Source organism: Dasypus novemcinctus, chromosome 4 (genome assembly GCF_030445035.2).
Source record: "Dasypus novemcinctus isolate mDasNov1 chromosome 4, mDasNov1.1.hap2, whole genome shotgun sequence".
NCBI classification, from domain to species: domain Eukaryota; kingdom Metazoa; phylum Chordata; class Mammalia; order Cingulata; family Dasypodidae; genus Dasypus; species Dasypus novemcinctus.
The window spans coordinates 80300887-80320876 of NC_080676.1; the positions used below are offsets into that span (position 1 = coordinate 80300887).

Below are 19990 nucleotides of genomic sequence, written 5' to 3' on the forward strand. Positions count from 1 at the left end.
TTGCAATGGCATCTGGTGAGACTGGCCGAAGAAACCAGGGAAGGAGGCCTAGGGCGCATGGAATCATTGCCAGTGATGGGTTGATAGCCTTAATGACTTACCTGATAGGCACATACCCCACTGGGATAAACATTTCCAAGTAGACTGGATGTTAACTTGGAAATGGTAAGGCCTTCTGTTCTGCATTTTGGAGACACATGACAAATGCTTGCTGTCTAACTTTCCATTTTTATAAGTGTCATGCACTCCCCATCCCCAATAATTTTATCTTCCAAAAGCACACATTACAGTTGATGAGGTTTAAACATTTAATTTTAGTCATCTCTAGAAGTCTTGCTTCCCTAAGAGTGAGGTTACCTTCTTTGAATTGGGAGTATTACCCAAATGCTTAGCAAATATTACAGACTCCTTGATTATATTATTGCTACAGATTACTGATCGTATTCATTAGAGTTTGATTCTTTGTAATTTCTCAAAATGGAATCTTAAACCCAGTGTGAAGAGTACTTTGTCCACAGCCTGTTTTAAATACTGGCATCTGCCCACCCTCCACTTGTTCTTTGAGCACTTTTCCTGCAATTACTATGTGTGCCCAGGGGATGAAAGTTAATTAAAATAAAATGACAAAACATAATTGTCAGGCTGATTCCTATGCTCAAGTTTTATATTTTGAAATTTGAAAATTAGTATTAATTACATTGATTAACTTTCATTTTGAAGCACTTGTGACAAGTTTCCATCAGTCCTCTTGAATTATTTCTGAAATAAGGTGAAGGAGGAAGAAAGAAAAAAATAAGAATGAGTAGGTAGATCTAAGCAGATGCCCTCAGAGCCCTGGAGTAAATCTAGCATGGATGTGAGGCATGTAGAGAGTAAACCCAGGGCAACCCCTACTGGGGGCTGTTTAATGGTGTGATATAGGAAGCATCGAGTTGCTGCCTGAATGGGAGGGCCCTCCTGGCAATAGAAGTTATTTTTTTCTAATTATTTAAACTTATTTTTTATTGGAAAAATAATATATGCACATGGTATAAAAAAAAAAAAAAGTCCAAATCCTATCAAAGAAAAATGCAATGAATAAACTCATCCTCTCAGGGGGTTTGGTATTGCCAACTGTCCTTCAAAGAGGTTGCACCAATTTACATTCCCACTAAATGTATCTAGAGTGAGTTTGTCTGTTTGGCTACATCTTTGCAAACACTGTTGTATGCCTTCAGACTTAAGTGCCTCTGATAGAGGGGGAAAGGTAAGCAGTTGCTATATTTTTAATTTATTTCATTATTCCTTTCATGACATTGAACATCATTCTATGAATTTTTGGTTCTTATCCTTTTCTTTCATGTCCTTTGCTCATTGTCTATTTGTTTTTGGCCTTTTCTTATTGATTTGTAAAATCAGTGTCATGAGTGTGCTAAATATTTTCTGCCAGATTGTTTTTCCTCTTTGACTTTGTTTATGGTATTCTTTGCCTTGTAGAAATCTTTGCTATTTATGTAATACAACTTATCCTTTTCCTTTTTGGTTCTAGACAAAAGAACTTTAAAATCTGTGCCACTGTCAAAGAATAAAGACAGAGAACAGAGCAGAACTCTGAAGCCCTCAAAGAGAGCACAGAAAAGGCCCCATTAAGGTGAGGACAGAGTGTGGCATGGCACAGTCATTGCAAGATTTAGCAAGTGTACAAGCTAAATCTAAGGCTATAATGAAGGCCCTGTTCAGGACAGTTTATTCCAACTGGGGTTAAGAACAGGGCAGAAGGGGATCCAAACAGGACTATATTCTATAATCCATTCTATTCTATGATTGGTTAACAATTATTTCCAGTCCTGTTGTGAGGGAAAAGTGGAGACTGATGATAGTACCTTTCATGTTCATTGAACAAATATTTTTTCCGTGTATACTATGTTCCAGGCATTGTTCTAACTGTTTGGATTCATCAGTGAACAAAAGAGATTATGAACTCTCCCTTGTGGACCTTACATTCTATCAGGGAGAGAAGAGCTAGACAATAGACAAAATAAATATGAAGTTCATATGTTGGAAGGTGATAAGAACAATGTACCGCAAGATAAGGAGGACTGGGAGTAAGAGGGGATATGTCTCACTTTGCAATTTTAAATAGAGTGATCAGGATAAGCTTCAGTGAGAAAGAGACATTTGAACAAAGGCTTGAAATGAGGGAATTAGGCACATGATACCCGAAGAAAAGCATTCCAGACAATAGAAAGTCAGTACAGGAGTATCAACATGGCTGGACTGAAGCAAACACAGGAGAGGGTAGTTGAATTCGACAACAAAAAGGGATAGGGCAGTCAGGGGTGTGAAAGATGAGAAGGGTACATCTTGTGCTCCTTATCAGCGGTATAAGGACTTTGACTTTTCTTCTAAGTGAGATGAGGAGCCTTTTAGGTTGTAATATGAACATAAGTTGAATAAACCACAGATGATTCTCATTTCTGTATGTGTGCCCAAACATTCTCAAAAACTCCTTTGATACCTTTGGAACAACCTGACTTACAACATCACTTATGTATTGGGGTACATAGCTACCTACTAGGAAGGGGATTAAGATATAAAGTATAGTACTCGCTTTGACAGCATATATACTAAAATTGGAACAATACAGAGATTAGCATGGCCCCTGCGCAAGAATGACATGCAAATTCATGAAGTGTTCCATATTTTTAGGGGTATGTGGGAACCTCTTATATTTTTTAATGTAACATTTTTTGTGAACTATGTATCTTCAAGAAAATACAATAAAAAATATCATAAGAAAGGGGTTATCAAGGATAATTGAACTTAGTTCCTTTTCTTAGAAAGAAGTGTTTGTGTGAAATCTTGGGATCATACTATAACAAAGATAGAGACAAGCACACATTGCTATGGAAGCGAGAAAGCCTGTGCTATGGGTCTGGGAAACATGGAAGCTTTCTCTAAACTGAAATCTGAACAAGAACAATTAGCCTGGTTATAGTCCATACAGAAGGATGCTTATGCAGAGATTCAGGAATATGAGATAGTCAATAAGAGCTTTCAGTTCAGTCTTGGGTCTGAATCCCACCCTGTCACTTACTGTTTTGCAACCTTAGGCAAATTACTTAGCTTCTTTGCACCTAAATTTCCTCATTTGTAAAATGGAGATGATAATATTATATATTTCATAGGGCTACTATGAAGAGTAAATGAAAAAATACATGAGGTTTAGAAAGTGCCTGCAGTATGCTAAGCAGGATGTATGTGATAGCCATAGTTATTGTTGTTGCTCTCCTTTTCTATAGAATGAAGATAATAATGATACATCATAATGTTGCTGAGCAGATTAAATGAAATAAACATGCAAAGATCCTGAAATATAGTAAATGTTCAATAAATATTGAACATTATGATATATAGTGATATTTATTTGTGATATTTGTGTGGGCTGTATCCTCTGGGCAGTGGGAAGGTAATGAAAGTTTCAGGGCAGGAGAGAGGCAAGATCAGATACAATTTAAGAAAGAATCCTTTATCTCAGATGCAGTATAGTTAGGAAGGGGCAAGATTTAGCAGGAGATTAGGTAGGAGGCATTTTTGGGAAGGGCAAGAAACAATGGTAATTTGGATTCAGATAATGACAACTGTGATTGACAGAAAGTTAAAGAGGGAACATTGACGAATTGGCCATTGACTGGCTGTGGGAGTTAAGGGAAGGTAGCAGTCAAGGTCAGAAATTCCAGATTTCTGTCTGGGATAATTTGTTAGATTAGATAGTAGTACCATTTCCTGAGATGGGGAAAAAAGGATGAGTAGCCACTTGGTTGGAGATAAGAGGAAGGAATAGTAGATGATGAAGTCAGTTTTATAAACCTTGAATGTGAGTTGTCATGAGATATCCAAATGGAGATGTCTTGTGAGTGGTTAGATAGAAAGGTTCTGAAAGAGATCTGGGCTGGAGATACAGAAATGGGAATAGTCAGCATGCAGATGGTATTCCTTTGTGGGTACAAGATGGCCCATGGAAAATGTATCAAGTAAGAAAAAAAGAAAAGAGTGCCATTGAGCTAGGTGGGTCCACCATAAACAAAGAAAACCTTTTTGGGAAACTCTGGGTGCATGTGTTTTTCCTGTTTCCCCATGGCATCATTAACAACAACAAAAATGCAGAGAGATGGAAAAATGGTAGAATAGGTTGAATTCATATATGAAGGCATATTGTGTTGAGAACTCAGATGGGAAGTGATTCTATCAAGTGATCAAAATGAAGAAATGATCACCATCCACAATTAGAATAGTGTAACAACTTGCTGGAAAACATGTTAAATGTATTTAGTAAAAAAGAACAGGAAATGCATCCTGATGATTATTACCGGAATGTATAGATATTATCTGACCTGCTGTGGTCAAGTAAGAAACTTGCAGAAACTCAAAAAGTTAAGACCTGTAAAAAGAATATATTGCCAAGAAAATAAGAAAGGCAGGATTGTTAGTGAAATAAGAATAAAATATTTAACCTGCCTGTTGACCAAGATGGCAACAGGGGGACACTCCAGAACGTTGTGCCTCACAGAATTCTTGAAAAACCAGCAAAAACTGTCAGAGATATCTTCTGAAAACTCAAGAAAACAAAGGGTTGCAGTACGGAGTGAGAGCCAAAATCAAGAAAACACAGCTCTAAAAATGATGAGAGACATTCACAGCAACCTTGCTTCCATCTTCCCCAACCCCTCCTCAGTGTGTTGTTGAGCCAGCCTAAGTTCCGTGGTTCACTTACCCTGTTGAGGAGGGAGCAGAGTAACCCCTGTGTACATACTGGAGTGCCTGTATGTCTATGATAGTCTGTTGGGTAGAAGCCTGGAAGAGTAAACCTGGACATCATTGCTGGCTCACCCTTCTAAACTTTGCCCTATAGGCAGAAGCAGCTTGCAGACAGCTAAAGCAGTATAAGGAACAAGTCAAATTGGCTTGGGGCAAAGGATTGCTTGAAGTCACACAATAAAGTACCCTGCAGGGAAGAAAATCTATTTTATAAGTAGTAGAAGGGGAATTCCTAAGACCACTAGCAAGCACAAGCCCAGGACAAGACACAGGATCAGAAAAGATAGAGAGGACCCTGCACTTTGTATTTGCATCAAGCTAATCTTGATAGGAGAGATGAACTCTGAAGCAGACCACCAGCCAAAGCAGAGCCAATTTGCAAAGACTAGGAAAGGTATTTTTTTTGCTTTGGTTTGTTTCATTTTGTTAGCCCCAACAGTCAAGGAAATCTTTGTCATATCACTAGCTGGTTACAAACGTAAGGAAAAAAACAGTTCAGGGACTACAATCCCAGAGTTATTAACAATTCGAAATATTAAGATGAACAGTGTGCAACAAAAGATTACAAGACAAATAAGGAAACAGGAAATAATAACCCATTCAAAGAAGCAAGTTAAAAATCAAGAAACCATCAACAAGGAAGACTAAACTTCGAAAATGCCAAAGACTTTTAAAAATGATTCTCAATATGATCAAGGAGATAAGGAAAACACAGAGAAAGAACTAAAGTATATCAGGAACACAATGAATGAGCAATATGAGAATCTCAATAAAGAGACAGAAATTTTAAAGGAATCAGACAAAAATATTGGAGATGAAAACCACAATAATGAAATGAAAAGTTCCCTAGAGAGTTTCAATAGCAGATTGGAGCTGGCAGAAGAATTAGTAAACTCAAGACAATTGAAATTTGTCATTGTCACTATTATAAAAACTATAACATCACTGTATTAACTTGAATTTAAGGTTGTTAGACTTCATTTTTAAAAGCATTAGCTATATGGAAAAAATCAAGAAAATGAAACTTCCCAAATTTAACAAAAGATATGTATATGCACATTCAAGAAGCCCAGTGAACCTCAAACAGGATAAACTTGGAAAAATAAAACATGCCAAGACATATTGAAGCCAATTGTTGAATGCTAAGGACAAGGAGAGAGTACTGAAGCTGTAAGAGAAAGGCAACATATTATGTACAGGGGAGCCTCAATAAGATCAAGTACCAATTTCTCATCAGGAGCCATGGAGGCAAGAAAGCAGTGAGATGAAATATTTAAAGGGGTGAAGGAAAACTTTTGCCAACCAAGAATTTTGTGTCCAGCAAGACTGTCTTTCAAAAATGAGGAAGAGATTAAGACATTTCAGAATAAAGAAAAGCAGAGATAGTTCATCACTACTAGACCTTCCCTACAAGTGGCCACTAAAGGGACTTCTTCAGATAGAAAGAGGAGGACACTGGACAGTAGAGCAAAGTGACATAAAGGAAGAAATCTGGTAAAGGCAACCATGTGGGTCATTATAAATGGCAGTACAATTGTATTGTATATTTGGTATATAACACCATTTTTTTTCCTAGGGGTTCTAAAATACAAATGCATGAAAATAATGATAAACATGGTTTGGACATATGATGTATAAAGATAATCTGTAACAACTACACCAAAACTGGAGCGGGGGGTGTGGTTGGTATCCAAGGGGTAATGGAACAATGCATGTGTATGCTACTGAGGTTAAGTTGGTATCAAATCAACATGATAGTTATAGATTAGGATGTTAAATTTAATCCCCGTGGTAACCACAAAGAAAATATCTGAAAAATACACACAGAAAGAAATGAGGAGTTCCTCAAGATAGTACAATACAAAATATCAGATAAATGAAAGTAGGCATTAAAGGAAGAATTGAGGGTGAAAAAATATATAATACCTACAAAGACCAAACAGCAATATAGCAGAACAAAGTCTTGCATTATCTTACTTTAAATGTAAAGGGATTAAACTTTCCAGACTTTTGGCAGAGATTGGCAGAATGAATAAAAAAGCATGACCTAACTTTATGCTGTTTACAAGAGACTTGCCTTAAATTCAAACACACAAGTATGTTGAAAGTGAAGGGGTGAAAAAATATATACTATGCAAATAGTAACCAAAAGAGAGCTTCGGTAGCTATACAAATATCAGATAAAATAGACTTTAAGTCAAAAACTGCTATGAGGAACAAGAACATCACTATATACTGATAAAGGGGTTAATTTAACAGGAAGTCATAAAAAATTATAAATATTATTTCCCTAATGGAGAGTTCCAAATTATATGAAGAAAATATTGACAGATTTGACGGGAAAAAATAGACAATTACTCATTAATAGTATAAACCTTCAATACACCACTTTCAGTAATGGATAGATCTATACAGATCAAAAAGGAAATAGAAAACTTAAATGATACTCTAAACCAACAAGACCTAACAAACATATATAGAGAACACTTCACCCGATAGCAGCAGAATGCATATTCTTCTCTATGCACATGGATACTTCTGTAGGATAGACCATATCTTAGGTCACAAAACAAGTCTCAATGAGTTCAAAATTATTGAATCATACAATGTGTCATCTCCAAACACAAAGGAATGAAACTATAAATTAAAAAGAGAACTGAAAAATTGACAAATATGTGGAAATTTTTAAAAATGCACTCAACCAACCAATGGGTCAAAGAAGAAATCATAAGGGAAATTAGGAAATATCTTGAGGCAATGAAAATAAGAACATAAATTATGAGATACAACAAAGGTAGTGCTGAGAGGGAAATGTATAGCTCTAAGTGCTTACATTAAAAAAGAAGAAATCTCAAATCAGAGACCTAACCTCACAACTCTATCTATAAAAGGAAGCACAAACTAAATCCAAGTGAGCAGAAGGAAGAACATAACAAAGAACAATATGAAGATAAATGGAACAGAGAATAAGAAAATAATAGGTAGAATAAATGAAACAAAATTTTCATTCTTTGAAAAGATCAATAAAATTGACAAACCTTAAGCTACACTGACAGGAAAAAGAGAGACCACAAATAACAAATTAGAAATGAAATGGGGGACATTACTACCTACTCCACAAAAATAAATAGAATTGTAAGGTAATACTTTGAACAACTGTACACCAACAAATTAGATAACTTAGATGAAATTGGCAAATTTCTAGAAAAACACAACGATTCGAAAAGAAAAAGATCACAATAAGAGATTGAATCTGTAATCAAAAAACTTCCAGGAGGGAGGGGCAAGATGGCATCCGATTAAGTGCACACTCGGCTGAGTGGGGGCAAGATCCTGCCGGAGTGAGCTGTTTTGGGAACCCATAGAGCAGGTGGCTTCAGGGCATTGATCTGGAGACAGCACAACAAAGAAATTGATTGCTCAAGGTAAAACCATGAGTTTCTGGCCCTTGAGGCTGGAGCTATGAGACGGCTAAACCCCACCCTCAGGGCAGGAGGACTGCTGTAAGCCCCAACTTCCACCGGTCACCCAGCAAGAGGAGGCATTCTTTGAGAGTGGGATACTAATTTTGGCTACCAACACTATCTCTTTTCCTTCCTATAACTTTCTATTTTCAGCTTTCTGTTATTCTTACATTCCACCACTCTTTGTTTAGTCCCCAATTTTTCTCTTTTTAAATTTCTAACTCTTCTATTCTGTTCTCTTTCTTTTATTAACTTATTTTTCTTTTATTTTTCCCTCTCTCCTCATCACCCTGGCCTTTTAATTCATCCAATATACTTCTCTATATTCAGTTTTCCATTTCATTATAGATACACCATGGTTTTTTTTCTATTACTCCACACTGCTCACGTGAGTTAAATATTAATTTTCCCAGGTCTTAGACAGTTTCTCTTCTAACTTTTACTATTATTATTACTACTATCCTTTTTCTTTTCTTACCTCTTTTGCTTTCTCTGGCCCTAATCTTTTTCCTTCAAGGGAACATAGACAACAACAAGGAAATAGAATAAGAAGAACAAAGTGTCAAAGAGAAAATGTAACACACAAAATCAGCAACTAAACAAACCCTAGAGGGAGAAGCTAATCAACTGAATAAACCCATCAAGATAAAAAGATGACCAGACAACAACAAAAAATTACAAGCCATACCAAGAAATGGGAAGACATGGCCCAGTCCAATGAGCAAACTAAAAACCAGGAATAGAAGCAGAACATTGAACAACTAATCAAACATCCAAACAAATATCATGGGCCAACTTAATAAAATGAAGGAAGAGATTAAGGAGATTATGAAAACACTGGGAGAACATACTGAAGAAATTGTAAACATACATAAAAAGATAATGGATATGATGATGATGAATAGCACAATCCAAGAAATCAAAAATACACTCTCAGCACATAAGAGCAGATTTGAACAGGCAGAGAAAGAATTAGTGATGTGGAAGACAGTACATCTGAAATCAAACAAATAGTAGAACAGATAGATAAAAAGATAAAAATACAGCACAGACTTAGGGATTTGAACAACAAAAAAATGCACAAACATATGCATTATAGGCATCCCAGAGGGAGAAGAGAAGAGAAAGGGGACAGACGGGGTTTGGAGGAAATAATGGCTGAAAACTTCCCTACTGAGGGAGATGGATGTACCTGTCCAGGAAGTACAGCACACCCCACACAGTATAAATCCCAACTGGCCTACTCCAAGAGATATACTTGTCAAACTCTCCAATGCTGAAGACAAAGAGAAAATACTGAAGGCAACAAGAGAAAAGAGAACCATCACATACACGGGAAGCTCAATAAGATTAAGTGTTGATTTCTCATCTGAAACCATGGAGGCAAGAAGGCAGTGGTATGACATGGTCATGGTACTAAAGGAAAAAAAAACTTCCAGCAAAGCTGGCTTTCAAAAGTGATGGAGAGTTCAAAATATTCACAGATAAACAGAAACTAAGAGAGTATGTCAATAAGAAACCTACCCTTCAAGAAATACCAAAGGGAGTTCTGCAGGTTGAAAGGAAAAATCAGGAGTCAGAAGAGAGTGTGAGAACAACTAAAAAGACAAAAAGAGAAATAAAACAACATACAACATACATAACCCCAAAGAAAATATGGCCAATGTAAGTAAGTCCTTGAGAGTAATAACACTGAATGTTAATGGGTTAAAATCACCAGTCAAGAGACACAGATTGCAGAATGGATAAGGAAATATGACCCATTTATGTGCTGTCCACAAGAAACTCACCTTAGACCCAGGGATTCAGGGAGGTTGAAAGTGAATGGCTGGAAAACAATCTTACAAACAAACAATAACTGAAAAATGGCAAGAGTAGCTATACTAATATCGGACAAAATAGACTTTAATGCAAAACTATTGGGAGAGACAAAGATGGACACTACAATTAGTAAAAGGGGTAATCTTTCAAGAAAAGAGAATAATCATAAACATTTATTCATCTACCCAGGGTGCCTCAAAATACATGAGGTAAACACTAGAAAAACTAAGTGGAGAAATAAATGCCACTACAAATATAGTGAGGAACTTTAATACACCATTCTCACCATTAGAACATCTTGACAGAGAATCGATAAAGAAACAAAGACTTTGAATAATACTTTAGAGTATCTGAACCAAATAGACATATACAAAACACTACACCCAAATAGAGCAGGATATTCATTCTTCTCAAGTGCACATGGATCATTCTCCAAGATAGACCACATGTTAGGCCACAGAGAAAGTCTCAATGAACTGAGAAAGATTGAAATCATACAAAGTAATTTCTCTGACCACAATGGAATGAAGCTGGAAATCTTCAAAGGCCAGAGAATCAGATTAGGTACAAAGATATGGAAGTTAAGCAACACACTCTGAGACAAACAGTGGGTTGAGGAAGAAATTTCAAAAGACATCAGTACCTACCTTGAAACAAATGAAAATGATAATACAACATATCAAAACTTGTGGGATTCAGCAAAAGCTGCACTGAGAGGGAAATTCATAGCCATAAATTCATACATCAAAAAAAGAGAGAGATAAAATCGAAGACCTAACCACACACTTGGAGGAATTAGATAAAGAACAGAAAACTAACCCCAAAGGGAGTAGAAACAAGAAATAACAAAGATCAGAGCAGAACTAAACGAGATAGAAAATAAGAAAGCACTAGAAAAAAATAAACAAAACCAAAAACTGGTTCTTTGAGAAGATCAATAAAATTGACAAACCTTAGCTAAACAAACAAAGAAAAAAAGAGAGAAGATGCAAATACACAGAATAAGAAATGAGGAAGGAGATACCACAGAAATAAAGAGTACCATAAGAGGATACTTTGAAAAATAATATGCCAACAAGATGGACAATTTAGAGGAAATGGACAAATTCCTAGAAACATACAAGCAGCCTACATTTATGAAAGAAGAAATTGATGAACTCAACAGGCCAATCACAAGTAAAGAGTAGAATCAGTCATTAAAAACCTCTGAACTAAGAAGAGCCCCAGACCAGACAGCTTCAGAGGTGAATTCTACCAAAAATTCTGGAAAGAACTAACACCAATCTTGCTTAAACTCTTCCAAAAAATTGAAGTAGAAGGAACATTGCCTAACTCATTCTATGATGCCAACATTACCCTATAATACCAAAGCCAAAGATGCCACAAGAAAGGAAAATTACAGACCAATCTCTCTAATGAACCTAGATGCTAAAATCCTCAATAAAATACTTGCTAATCATATTCAACAACATATCAAATGAATTATACACCATGACCAAGTGGGTTTCATCCTGGGTATGCAAGGATGGTTCAACATAAGAAAATCAATCAATGTAATACACCACATAAACAGATCAAAAATTAAAAATCACATGATTATCTCTATAAATGCAGAAAAAGCATTTGACAAGTTACAGCACCCTTTCCTGATAAAAAACACTGCAAAAGGTAATAATAGAAGGAAACTTTCCAGACATGATAAAGGATATATATGAAAAACCCACAACTAACATCATGTACAATGGTGAAATCCTTAAAGCTAAGATTGGGAACAAGAAAAACATATAAAAGGCATCCAAATTGGAAAGGAAGAAGTCAAAATTTCCCTATTTGTGGAGGACATGATCCTACACATAGAAAGCCCTGAGAAATCTACACCAAAGCTTCAAGAACTTGTAAATGAGTTCAGTAAAGTTGCAGGTTATAAGATCAATATGCAAAAATCAGTAGTATTTTTATACACCAATAATAAGCAATCTGAGGAGGAAATCAAGAAAAAAAATACCATTTACAATAGTAACTAAAAAAATCAAATAGCTAGGTATAAATTTAACTAAAGATGTAAATTACTTATCCACAGAAAACTACACAACGCTGTTAAAGGAAATCAAAGAAGACTTAAATAAGTGGAAGAATATTCCCTGTTCATGAATATGAAGACTTAAGTATCATTAAGATGTTTATCCTACGCAAACTAATCTATAGATTTAATGCAATCCCAATAAAAATCAACACAGCATTTTGTACTGAATTGGAAAAACTATGAAATTAATCAGAAAGAGGCCCCAAATAGCCAAAGACATATTGAAAAAGAAAAATGAAATCAGAACAATCACACTACCTGACTTTAAAACATAATGCAAACCTACAGTGGTCAAAACTGCATGGTATTGGCACAAGGATAGACGTAGTGACCAATGGAACTGAATTGAGAGTTCTGAAATAGATCCTCACATATACAGTCATCTGATATTCAACAAGGCCACCAAGCCTACTCAACTGGGAGAGAATGGCCTCTTCAACAAATGGTGCTTGGAGAACTGGATATCCATATCCAAAAGAATGAGAGAGGCACACCATCTCACACCTTATACAAAAATCAACTCAAGATGAATCAAAGATCTAAGTATAAGAGCCAAGACCATGAAGACCTTGGAATATAACGTAGGGAAGCATCTACAGAACCTTGTAATAAGAAATGGCTTCATGAACTTCACACCCAAAGCAAGAGCAGCAAAAGAAAAAATAGATAAATGAGACCTCCTCAAAATTAAAACCTTTTGCACCTCAAAGTAGTCTGTCAAGAAAGTGAAAAGACAGTTCACCCAATGGAAGAAAATATTTGGTAACCATATATCTGCTAGGAGCTTAATATCCAGCATATATAAAGAAATCCTATATCTCAAAAATAAAAAGACAAACAACCCATTGAAAAAATGGGTAAGTGATTTGGACACACTTCTCCAAAGAAGAAATGCAAATGGCTAAAAAACACATGAAAAGATGCTCAACATCATTAGCTAATGCAAATCAAAACTACAATGAGATACCATCTTACACCCATTAGACTGGCAGCTATTTAAAAAAACAGAGGACTACAAATTTTGGAGAGGATGTGGAGGAATGGGAACCCTCATCCGCAGCTGGAGGGAATGTAGAATAGTCCAGCAATTGTGAGGACAGTTTGGCAGTTCCTCAAAAAACTAACTATAGATCTGCCATATGACCTAGCAATTCCACTGCTGGGTATAAAGGATACAAACAGATATATACACACCAGTGTTCATAGTGGCATTATTCACTATTGCCAAAAGCTGGAATCAACCCAAATGCCCATCAACATGAATGGGTAAACAAAATGTGGTATATACATGCAATGGAATACTACTCAGCTGTAAGAAGGAATATAGTACTAACACACGGAATAACATAGATGAATAGTGAAGCAAGCCAGGCACTGAAGGACAAATACTACATGACCTCTCTGATATGAATTAAACAAATCAAGCCATCTCAGAGGGCTAGAGTCTGAAAGATATGTTTATAGGAAATAGAAAGGGAGAAGTTTGTGAGCCAATGCCCACACAGGTGAAAACTATGATAAGGTGAAAGTGAGTAGTTGTGCAGTGAAGGGATATGACAGAGGTATAGGGATACCATTGGGCTGCGCAGTGCAACCTTAACAGGGGGCTAGGGTAGGGAGGATGGGTTGAATGGTCCATGGAACGGGGGAGGGTTGGGGGAGGGAGCAGGTGAACACAGGGGATTGGTGGGTACATGGTTGAAATTACAGTGTTGAGAAAACTCTTTTGGCAATATGACAAGGAAGGGTTATTCGTTTAGGGTGTTGGATGGTGGGGGCATTTGGCACAGGGCATATGTGGGGCAAGCTTCGAGGGAGTGTGTGAGTGTTCATCTTGTCATTGTGTGTTACATCAGTGGATGGAGACCCATGTAATGAGTGGGAAGGTCTTGTACTCCCATCCTGGGGAGGCTTGATATGTTCTCAAACAGAGGAGGGTGTCTCTTGAGAGCATGAGTGGTTCCTAATAGGGGAGAACAGACAAGTATGTCAAGCTCTCAGCATTGTTGCAAGTATCTATGAATCTTGCCCTTCAAGCAGTGAAGCCTGGTGGTTGCTGTGGGCTCCAAGGGGAGGGGGAGGGACGAATAGAATAGATGAAAGAGGGGGTAGTTTGGGGGCAATGGAAGTGTTCTCCATGATATTGCAATGATGCATACAGGCAATGTTCAGTTTCACAAAAAAATTATGAAAATGTATGGGCTAAAATGTAAACCATAATGTAAACTACTGACCATGGTTAGTAGCTATGTTTCAATATTGGTACATCAGTTGTAACAAATGTACCATCCACATGTAAAAAGATCTTTAATAGGGGAAGGGGTAAAGGGGGAGAAGATTGGGTATATGGGAGTCCCCTATATTCTGTACGTGACTTTACTGTGACCTAAAATTTCTTTGAAGATACAATGAGGGAAAAAAAAGTATGACACTGAGGAAGAAATGAAAGATATTGCCACTGTACATACAGGACAACAGTTATTATCATGATGAAAGGCAAAACGTCAAAAAAATTTTTAATATTTTTCATTTTTTAATACCCCATTTTTTTACTTTATTTTAGTGCTTCTAAATTATGTGTTTTATTTCCTATGTTTAAACCTATTGTTACTATCTCATTTTCCTATTAATTGAATTTGGCAATATATTTGGCTTCATTTTTTGAAGAAGTTTTGGATCATAGAGAGGTTCAACTGTGGCAAGGGGGGAGCACTGTTTTGGGGTATCATTGATGGGGGATGAATGGAAGGGAATTCACCTGGGCATGTATATAGGGTATATAGATATGTTTGGATGTTCGTTGGGTATTACCACAGTGGGTAGGGATTTACGTGACCACTGAGGGAGTGCTGTGTTCCTATCCTGGGGAGCTCTGCTGCATTCTCTAATGAAACACAGTGTAGGGGCAATGACCAGTGAAGAAAGATGGTCCATTGATGGGCCCTTGATACTGACAACTATGCTTATGAGCCTTTTGCACTTGATATTTCAAATTGACCTAGTATTGCAGGGTGCCTAGGAGTTACCTTCTAAGAGCCTCCATGTTGCTCAAATGTGGCCACTCTCTAAGCCAAACACAGCATATAAGTGCATTACCTTTCCCCCCAGAGTGGGACATGACTCCCAGGGATAAGCCTTCCTGGCACCAAAGGATTACTAACAAGCACTGGCTGGTGATGCAACTGGATAAAGACCTTGAATAAAAGGGGAAGTGTTAAGGACATGGTAAAGACAAATGAATTTATATGGCTAAGAGACTTCAAAATGAGTTGGGAGGTCATCAGCAGGGTAGCATTTATGCATGTCTCAGCAGGATCTCATATACACCAAAGTAGATACTACCCCAGGTAGTGAGGCTCCTGAGGGCTATAGAGACAACCAGGTGGCTCCAGAGTTTGGTGCCTTGCCAGTGAGTCCTACTTTGGAATTTGTACTTTTGAATGTGACTGAGTTGGACTCAGATGTGACTTCTCTACACCTGCCTCTTCTGTCCCTTTAATTAAACCTATGGTTGGTGCTGGGATTGGTGGGTATATGTCCAGGAGACTTGAATTTCTGGGCTGTTCATGTGCCAGCTGGGCCCTGAGCCTCAGCAGAATTGCAACACCTACTCTCCAGTTCATTGGACTCACCCAGGACAGCTAACAAGGAAGTGAGGATGGGCAGCTACACCAAGAAACCAAGAGAGTCTACAACTACAAGCAGGAGAGCCCCATCCATCAGCCATGTGGGATCGAAGCCCCCTCTCAATTAAGAGGTGGAGTGGACATCGCCATCCCAGAGTCCTCAGGATTGGGGAATAACATAGGACTACAGAGGACTTACTGGTATTCTACGATAGACTTATTGTGACTCTAGCAATGGAAGAAATTATATCATTGATATGGAGAGAGTGGCAACTAGAGTTGCTGAAGGCAAGGAGAGAGAAAAGAGGTATAATGTGGAGGCATTTTTGAGACTTGGAGTTGTCCAGAATGACATTGCAGGGACAGATGTAGGACATTATATATCCTGCCAGCACCTGCCAAATGTACTGGGAGAGAATATAAACTACAATGTAAACTATAATCCATACTGTGTAGCAGTGCTCCAAAATGTGTTCATCAATTGCAATGGATGTACCACACTAATCAAAGAAGTTGTTGATATGGGAAAAGTGGAGGGTGTGGAGAGTGGGGCATATAGGAATCCCTTCTCTTTTTTTTTTTTAAGATTTATTTTATTCATTTCTCTCCCCTTCCCCCCTGTTGTCTGTTCTCTCCGTCCATTTACTGTGTGTTCTTCTGTGTCCGCTTGCATTATCTGGCAGCATTGGGAAACTGTGTCTCTTTTTGTTGTGTCATCTTGCTGCATCAGCTCTCCGTGTATGCAGTGCCACTCCTGGGTGGGCTGTGCTTTTTTCATGTGGGGCGGCTCTCCTTGTGGGGTGCACTCCTTGCGCATAGGGCATCCCTACATGGGGCACCGCTGCATAGCATGGCACCCCTTGCACATGGCAGCACTGTGTGGGGGCCAGCTTACCACATGGGTCAGGAGGCCCTGGGGATCAAACCCTTGACCTTCCATATATGGTAGATGGACAGTCTATCAGTTGAGCCATATCTGCTTCCCCCTATATTTTTTAATGTAACATTTTGTGTGATCTATGTATCTTTTAAAAATAAATAAAAAAATATATTTTTTAATAAACCTTCCAGCAAGAAAAGTCCAGGAACACATGGCTTCACAGATGAAGTTTACCAAACATTCCAAGAATTAACACCAATGCTGCTAAAACTCTTCCAAAAGACTGAAGAGGAGGTAACACTCCCTAATTTATTCTAAAAGGTCAACTTCACACTCATACCAAAGCCAGATAAAGATGCCACAAGAAAAAGAAAACTATATATTAATAAGCCTTATGAATATAGGTGCAAAAATCCTCAACACAATCCTAGCAAACCAAATCCAACAGCACATTAAAAGAATTATACACCATGATCAAATGGGATTTATCCCAGACATGCAAAAGTGGCTTAATGTAAGAAAATCAAGTAATGTAATACACCATCATAATAGAATAAAGGGGGAAAAAAAACCAATTTGATGCAGAAAAGGCTTTTGAAAAAATCCAGCACCTCTTCTTGATTTAAAAAAAAAAAACTTTAAAAATTAAGAATAAAAGGAAATTTCCTCAACATGATAAAGGGCATGTATGAAAAATCCACAGTTAACATCATACTCAATGGTGAAAGATTGAAAGCTTTCCACCTAAGATCAGGACAAGTTAAGGATGGCCACCATCCCTGCCATCATTCAGCGCTCTACTGGAAGTTCTAGCCAGGGCAGTTAGTCAAGAAAAAGTAATAAAAGGCATCCAAGTTGGAAAGGAAGAAGTAAACTTTCCATATTTTCAGATGATATGATCTTATATATAAAAAATCCACAACAAAGCTACTAAAGCTAATAAACAAATTCACTAAAATGATGGGTTACTGTATCAGTCAGCCAAAGGGGTGCTGATGCAAAATACCAGAAATCTGTTGGCTTTTATAAAGGGTATTTATTTGGGGTAGAAGCTTACAGTTACCAGGCCATAAAGCGTAAGTTACTTCCCTCACCAAAGTCTGCTGCCACATGTTGGAGCAAGATGGCTGCTGATGTTCAGCCTTCCTTTTCCTCTTAAGGCTTCGTGGCCCAGCTTCTTCCAATATCAGCTGTAAGCCATCAGGCTCTCTAGGCTTTGACTCTTTCCCTGGGGCTTGCTTCTCTCCAGGCTCAGGCTTGCTTCTCTCTGCAAGGTCAGCTGTAGACTATCAGGTGAACAGCTCACACTCTTGCTGGGGCCTCTGGTGTGTCTGGAGCTGTCTCTATTCTTCTGTGTGCTTACTTCCTGGGTTCCAGCTTAAAACCCCAACCTTCCTTCTCTGCACTGTGCTTTCTCTGTGAGTCCCCTTTTCCCTTGGTGAAAGAAGTTGATGTGGAAAAAGTGGGGCGTGTAGGGAGTCAGGCATACGGGAATCTCCTATATTTTTTAATGTAACATTTTATGTGATCTATGTATCTTTTAAAAATAAATAAAAAGTATATTTTTAAAAAAAGGACTTATATTTAGACTTTGCACCAAAAGAAAAATTAGATAAATGGGACATTATCAAATGTATTAATCAGCCAAAGGGGTGCTGATGCACAATACCAGAAATTGGTTGGCTTTTATAAAGGGTATTTATGTGGGGTAGAAGCTTACGGTTACCAGGCCATAAAGCATAAGTTACTTCCCTCACCAAAGTCTTTTGCTATGTGTTGGAGCAAGATGGCTGCCAATGTCTGCCAAGGTTCAGGCTTCCTAGGTTCTTCTCTTCCTGGGGCATGCTTCTCTTTCCTTACAACCAAGCTCCTCTGTGTGCTTACGTCCCAGGGCTTCAGCTCAAAACTCCAGCATCAAAACTCCAGCATCAAAACTCCAACATCAAAACTCCAACTCTCTTCTTTTTGCCATGTCTTTTATCTAAGGGGTGGGGACTCAATGCCCTACTGACATGGCCCCATCAAAGCACTAATCATAATTTAATTAAATAAATGTGGAACTTTAGACAGACCCGTTTATAAACACAATCCAATATCTATTTTTAGAATTCATAATTCTGTCAAATGGCTACACCAAAATTCAAAACATTTGTGCATCAAAGGACTTTATCATGAAGTGAAAAGACAGCTTACTCAATGGGGGAAAGTATTTGGAAACCACATATCTAATAAGGTTTTAATACCCAGAATATGTAAAGAAATACATAAAGAACTTACAACTCAACAATCAAAAGAGAAACAACCCAATTTAAAATTGGCAAAAGGCTTGAATAGGCATTTCTCCAAAGAAAATATATAAATGGCCAAAAGCATATGAAAGATGCTTAACATTATTAGCCATTAGGGAAATGCTAATTAAAAGCACAATAAGATGCTATTCACACTCACTAAGCAGCTTCTATTAAAACAACAACAAAAAAGAAACAAAAATAAGTGTTGAAGAGGATGTAGAGAAATAGAAACTCTCATTCATTGTTAATGGAAATGTAAATTGGTGAATCGCTATCAGAATGAGATTGGCATTTCCGCAAAAAGTTAAGAATAGAATTACCATATAGCCTGGTAATCAACCTTCTAAGTATATACTCCAAAGAATTTAAAGCAGGGACTTGAATAGATACAGGACATGAATATTCATACCTGCGTTATTCACAGTTGCCAAAAGATGGAAATATATCAAGTATCCATCAATGGATGAATAAATTAACTGAATGTGGAATATATATACAATGGAATATATTCAGCTGTAAAAAGGAATGAAGTTTGGATAGATGTGACAACATGGATGAAACTTATATTGAGTAAAAAAAACCCAGACACAAAAGGACAAATGTCTGATCTCACTGATATGAGGTAATTAGAATAAGCAAATTCATTGAGTCAGAAACTAGAATACAGACTACCAAGGGCCAAGGTGGGGGTAGGGAATGGGGAGTTCATGCTTAATTAGAACAGAATTTCTGTTTGGGGTGATAGAGAAGTTTTGTAAATGGATGGTGTTTTAGTTTGCTAAAAGCTGCTAGGAGCAATATACCAGAAATGGGTTGGCTTTTATAATGGGAATTTATTAGGTTAAAAGCTTACAAGTTCTGAGGCTGTGAAAATGTCCAAATCAAGGCATCATCAGACGTGCTGTCTCACCTAAGGTTGGCTGCTGGCAATCCTGGACTCGTGCCATATGGCAAGATTCACTGGCAGCTCTGCCAAGTCTCTGCCTTCTCTGAGCATGCCTTCTCCCTGAGCGCGCCTTCTCCCTGAG

The 19990-nt window shown here is 37.6% G+C and overlaps 1 non-coding gene across 1 annotated transcript; it reads left to right on the forward strand.

The window, feature by feature from the left end:
* The first annotated feature begins 2582 nt into the window (after window positions 1-2582).
* On the forward strand, window positions 2583-2686 carry LOC111761219 (U6 spliceosomal RNA). The gene has a single exon (XR_002794643.2). It is a non-coding gene; the product is annotated as a U6 spliceosomal RNA (small nuclear RNA).
* Window positions 2687-19990: the final 17304 nt, after the last annotated feature.